Here is a 7,130-nt window from a genome sequence, read left to right on the forward strand (position 1 = left end):
TTCTGGTGTACAGTGAAAAACAAAGTATAGAAAAGAATATGGGTGATGTTCTCTGCTTTCATGGGATGTTTTTAGTGGCTGCCAATTTTCAGCTATTGAAGCACGCAACATCCGGTAGGTGATGCTTGCTCACTCTCATTGGCTATCGCGGGTATCACGTCAGAGGCAGCCCGATCAAGAGAGATTTTAGTTCGGCGATGCTCCGTCTCAATCGGGAGCAGTTAAATAATCGTAATGACCCCACACAATAGAGGATTTTTTGGACAAAAAATCGCTTGCGACAAGCTCCGAATCGGGCCACACCCCCCGATCGTTCGGGGGTGTCATCAGCATAGCAGTGATACGAAAAGCCATGCTTCTGAATGACAGAACCTAGTAATGCTATGTAGAGAGAGAAGAGAAGTGGTCCAAGAACTGAGCCCTGAGGCACCCCAGTAGTTAGATGTGGCGACTTGGACACCTCAACTCTCCAAGATACCTTGAAGGACCTATCTGAGCGATAAGACTCAAACCACTGGAGTCTTCCTGAGATGCCATTTTCCAATAGGGTTGACAGGAGAATCTGGTGGTTCACTGTATCAAAAGCAGCAGACAGATCCAGCAAAATAAGTATAGAAGATTTGGAAGCCGCTCTTGCCAAGATTTGGAATCCGCTCTTGCCAGTCTTAGGGCTTCAACAACTGAGGGCAAGGCAGTCTCGGTTGAATGTCTTCTTCTGAAACCAGACTGGCTGCTGTCGAGGAGGTTGTTCTGTGTGAGAAAGGCAAAGACTTGGTTGAACACAGCTCGTTCAAGTGTTTTTGCAATGAAAGGAAGAAGGGAAACCGGTTTGTAGTTCTCTAAAAGAGATGGGTTAAGGGTGGGTTTCTTATATATATATATATATGAGATGGAATAGGATCAAGCGGACAAGTAGTAGGATGATTAGAAAGGATGAGTTTGGAGACTTGGACACTTGGACACTTAATACAAAATTAAGTGAGTCTATAAAGCTCATAAAGTTTTTAACGATAGGTTTGGCAGCAGACATGAATGTTGAAAATCCCCTAAGACCAACAGCCTGTCACAACGAGACACTTGGTTAGACAGAAACCCAGAAAGCTCAGGAATAAAGGTCGTACTGACTTTAGGAGGTCTATACACCAACACACAGAGTAGGGGACCATTTAGATACATTTTTAGGAATTGTGCCTCAAAACTAAAAAAGAGGCATCAACAGGTAGAAGTCTATATTTGAATTAGTTTCTAAAAACAGTGGCTAAGCCACCACCATGTCGACTTGGTCTAGGAGTGCTATAGAAAGAACAGTCAGAGGGGGATAGCTCGCCAAGAGACGACATGTCACCATTCTTTAACCATGTTTCAGTCACAAATAAAAAATCCAAGGCATGAGAAGTAAACATAGTCATTTAAAATAAAGGTTTTATTTGACAATGACCTAGCACGACCTAGAGCCATTTTGACTGGAGGTTGAGCTATTGTTTAGGATGTGGTAATGCCTGGCGGAGTACCTGATGAAACATATTCCAGACGACGGAGATTTGCAAAGTTTTAGTATGCAGCTAGTATGCAGTAGTATGTTTAAGTATGCAGCCAGCGAAAGGAAGACCAAACAACAGGTATAGCACACCGAAAAGCTGAAGTTGTAGACGCAGTCATTGTACACTGTTTGCGACGGGAACCCTGATGTATATAACGAGGCTGGTGAGCAATTCCAAGCGCAACACATTGATTGTAGAGTCCGACAGGCAGTTTTGACTGGGCTTTAGAGTTTAATAAGAACCATTAATAATAAGAACCATTATTAATAACTGAGCACAAATAATAACTGAAAATAATTAAGCAGCAAATCAGCATATTAGAATGATTTCAGAAGGATCATGTGACACTGAAAACTGGAGTAATGATGCTGAAAATTCAGGTTTGATCACAGAAAAATTAAAATTTAGCCTAAACATTAAACCATTAAAACATTTACATTAAAATATCTTATTTAGAACTTTCATAATCACGGCACTTGAAAGCAAAATCTTCACATTTGCAATGTTCTAGAGTAAGTTTGAGAATTATATTTTTACAGTTTTTTAAAACATTTTCTTAGACCCGTAAAATTAAGGAAGAAATATAACAATATACAAACATTCACTATTATCGTATGTCTGCTTAAAACGGCTACATTTATGTTTCTATGTAGGCTACACTGTGGCAAATAATGTAAATGGCATTCAAATCTGAGAAATTCGAAAAAGGCCAGTGGTGGTTTGCATCCCTGAAAATTAATGTCTGTCGTTTAACATTTTTTGTAAAATTGTCTCATCATGTTTATCTGTTTACATCTTACCTCAGCTCGCACTCAAATGCCGCACAGCTCAGCTTCTGTGAAAGAGTAAATCCTGCCTTCTTCGATTTGATTGGCTATAAAACATTTTGACATTGATGAGTGCGTTTGAGCCGCTGCAGCTACACTGAGCCAGAAAGCACTAAATAAATTAGAATGTTTGACTCAAGTGGGCTGCGCGTGCCATTCATCTGGATATAGGCTACGTAAATTTACTATAATCCATTCTTTATAATTACGCAATGGGCCGGCCCACATTGTACAGCGGCCCACCGGGAAAACTCCCGGTGCTCCAGATGGTCATTCCGCCACTGGATACAGCCGCCTCGCCATCGCGAGAGTTTTTAGGCACAGGTCAGCATGACATCAGAGCAAGTCAGACGTAACTTGGACACTTTTCTAACCGGCATGCATCTCGCGGTGATTACCGGTGATCAGTTCTGTGCAAATTTTGCTAATCTCAAACAAACCTATTAATTCTTTGCGGAAGTCTACCGGAAATTAAGTTTGGGCCACAAAGGCCGTTACTGGGTGCATGTACAGTAACGTTTGTTGATGTCGTTGCAGTTGAAACCATAGATAAACATATATATATATATATATATACGTAGATGCCTCATTCGCGACTGTTTCTATTGGCTGCGATAAGTAAGCCATTCACCATTTTTGGAACGGTCTGCAAGCCCTTACAGTATTTAAGTATTCACGCAAACATAATCTGTTATATCTTAAGTGAACGTTTTGGGGAACTGTTGGGGAAAAACATCTGATTTGTAACATTATATTAGATCCGTGCATTACAGTAGGTCTTAATATAGGCTGCCTCATTAATGTTAATCTAACAATAAAAGAAAAGAGGGAATTACTTGCTGCTCTTGATTGAACTGCTTTTGTAGTTTTAATAATCAATTTATTTATAATGAACAGATTAAAGGGATTTTAGAAGCGAGAAAAGGTAGGCCTACTCCTCTCAGAAAACGTACAAATAAAGGTAATTTAACATCTAAAATTATTATTTGGAGCATTGGGATCACTAGACGAGGGCTTAATGAACTCATTGTGAAAACCTCAAAATCATTTTTCACTTTTTTTTGCCTGTAGCTCAAATTTAGCCCATGCGCATTCCGACTCATTTTGCCAGCACGGGTCACATTTATTATGGGGGGTACAGGGCTTTTCCACTTCAAGCACTGCTTTCACCGCGACTAAACTGATGTTGTGCCGAAATCGGTGACCTAGAGAAATCTGTGACTAGAGGTCGCTGTTTCGTAAATTTTCGCTGAAGAATGCGCCTGATGCCCGTGCACATTGTCGTGACTGCACCTGGAAGCCTGTGCAGCTGAGAAGATGCACTGATTGAACATGCAAGAAGATTCAATAAAGAAAAAAAATGTTAGACACGTTCTCCGTTTTCTGTGTGTTTTCTCAATGTTATTTATTTATTAAAATCATTAGGCCAGTAAAACAAAGCGTACTTGGATGCTTTTGAATGTTGTATATTATTCGTTTAGCAGAAGCTTTTATCCAAAGTGAGTTACAATTGAATCAAGTGAATCATTGGAAAGATGCAAATAAACACCGGAAATGATTGGAATACAAAGACGTTTTAAGATTGTGTGTTTGTATGCTTTTGAATGTAATCTGTTAATTGCGGTTATATGGTGTATTTGTATTTATTTAGCCTATATGCAAACTAAGCAATAAATAAATAAATAAAATTTCCCTTTTATGATGGGCTATTTTCATGCCTGTTTAATGAACAATAAATAATTATTGCACATGCACAAGTGAAAGAGTCCGTATGACACAAACGGTTTACAGGGTTAATAAGGGTCACAGTACAATAGAACACCTAAGAAGAACTTTCTACTGATTGTGAAAAACACCAGGAGAAACATGCTCAGGGTCTCTGATCATTGTGTGAACATTCCATAGTCCTTCAGCAGGAGGCATGAGGACCATGTTGGAGAACTTTCACATGCTTTGGACGAATAGGGTAACATCTTACAGTAAAAACTGGCAAATTTGCTGCAGTCCATGAGGATTAGGTGCACTGTATAATAATAATAATAATAATAATAATAATAATAAAAAAGCCCTTCAGGCTCAGCTGGGATGCAAACCCAGGACCTTCTTGCTGTGAGGCAACAGTGCTACCAACTGAGCCACTGTTTTGCCTCAGTCTGAACTGTTTATATTCATAATAATTTAAAAAATATTATTTTTCATAAAATTACACACAAAAGACACAGCTGAGCATGGTTAGTTAAACAAGATTTTCACATAATTATATGCAACAGGTGCATTAATGGCTATACATAGGAAGTGTCACAGTTCAGGTACAACACCTCTGGATTTTATTTTACAAGTTTTGTGAAGAAAATTGTGAAAATACTACAAACAGACAATGGATCCTGAAATGTATAAAGAAATTGTCAACTTCATTTTAAACAATCAGTATCCTGATTCTGCAACAAAGTCAGAAAAATGTACAATTTGAAGAAGAGCCTCCAATTATGTCCTAAGTGTACTTTTGAGTCTGAATTTTACAAAAAAAAAGAAAGAAAGAAAGAAAGAAAGAAGGCAAATTAATGTGTATTATACATTCTATACATGTACAAAACAGAAAACATGTAACTACTTGCTCCAATGTGACATAGAAAATATCTTTGTTCAAACACAGTTAAACACTTAAGTTAAAATCTACCTTATATCTACCTAATATGTTGCTAACCCCTTTCTGAATATATTTAGTAGTTTTAATGTGTTCACATATGGCCATACAGGTATAGCAAAAATTAAACATGCTAGACAGAATTTTATTTTGGAAAGCAGAATTTATAAAGGCTAAACTATTATAGTTTATCATGGCTTTGAATTGGGAGTTTCAAAACAAGACCCCACCCCAGTTTGGGGGAAAATATCATACCTCTATATACTATTATGAAAAACAAACAAACAAACAAATAAATAATGATTTTCATCTTTTCTGTTTGTTGCTTCTCTTATAAGTCATTTCACATGTCAGTCAATCCCACAAAAGTATTGTATTGCATAGAATATAGTTTTCTCCTCAGAAATAAGCTTTAATTTGCTCCTATGGATTATAAACATATTTTGGTGACATTGATGACATTGACTACAGATGAATGCATTATGTGCATGTAAGTGTTATGCCCATTTCACCCCTTACTATTTTTGGGCTGTTGATAATTTACAACACAAGACACAAAGGCACTGCCCCAAGGAGCTCCGTCTAAAGGTAATTTGTGGCCAGGAATCGCCAGACCACATCTTCCAGGAGTTTCACTGTAGTGCTTTTGGAGCACACTGCGGCCAAATTAACCCTCTGGCCCTCTTCGTTTAGGAGTCACACTTGCCTCCTTCACGGTCAAAAGTGACTGAAGCCTTGAAATGTTACTTTTTTTTTTCAGGAAAATCAATGTAATATATTTTTGTTCATTAATATTTTTTATTATCATTTATGATTTTGAGGGAATTTTATGATACTATGCAATATTTATACAATTTTAATGAGCTATTTTCTCCATTAGAATTTTTTTTTTTTTTTTTTTATTAATTTACTATTTTTTAATAAATGCAATAGTTCACATTAAAATAGAGTGAAGGCATTTAAGTCAATTTTTTGAAGTGAGAATTGGGCCATCTGGAGGCATTAAAAAATAAAAACTTGTGTAATGTTGCTTAACCTCTTGTATTAGCACCCTATATACAGTAGTTATATACAGAGGCTTTTGGATTCCCGTTGTGTTTTAGAAATAATTTCTTCATTTTTTTAGGTTTTGCATTTAGATATATATCTAGACATTTTAAAATACTACTTTTTGTCAAGGTTTAGATATTTTTGGTTAGATAAGTATCAGGTTTTACATTATGATTACAGTCGAACATTAAAATCTTGTTAGAAAGGGAACACATAGAAAGCATTTTTGTTATTCAGTATTTGATAATTAAAAAATCTAACAAAATAAGGAATGGATAGTGATAATTCAAAACACTTAATATAAACATTTTGTAATTAATTGATATTTTATTCAATGTAATTCAATAAATGTTAATAAAACTTCAGAACAGAAATTAATTTTTTTTTTCGTATTTCCCATTCATTTCCTATGTCGGTCATTTTTGACCGCGAAGAAGTCAAGTGTGACTATTTTTTTTTTTGACCCTTTAACATATCCGAATCATGTCCATGATTTTTTTTTTTCATATTGCTAATGTGACAAAAGTCACAAAATGTCATCTCATTTCGATGAAGCTAAGATTTTTTAAATTTCAAAATATACAATTTGGTCGAAGAGGGCCAGAGGGTTAAAACAAGAGAAAGATTTAAAGTAGATCTATAAGATTCTACTGGCCTGGAATGTCTTTAGATATTGATCCTTGGGTAGGTACATATTTGCATAAATCAGAATCAGAATCAGAATTAGCTTTATTGCCAGGTATGTTTTCACATACGAGGAATTTGTTTTCCTGACAGAAGCTTCCGCAGTGCAACAGAATGACAGCGACAGAACAAAAACACAGATAATAAAAGAAGAATAAAAAATAAAAATAAATAGAACAAGTAAATAAGGAATAACAATATATAAATTGACAATTGTATGTGCAGGTATATTACAATAGACAGTTTTGTGTGTACAGGTATATTATGTGCAAATTTGAGGTGTAGACTATGTGTGTTAGACAAATAAGTGTATAAATAGTGTTTAAACTGTTCCACAGTTATTGTCAAGTGTTCATGAGGTGGATTCCCTGAGGGAAGAAACTG

The sequence above is a fragment of the Sinocyclocheilus anshuiensis genome, unplaced genomic scaffold (assembly GCF_001515605.1).
Source record: "Sinocyclocheilus anshuiensis isolate Anshui unplaced genomic scaffold, SAMN03320099.WGS_v1.1 scaffold2681, whole genome shotgun sequence".
Lineage (NCBI taxonomy): Eukaryota > Metazoa > Chordata > Actinopteri > Cypriniformes > Cyprinidae > Sinocyclocheilus > Sinocyclocheilus anshuiensis.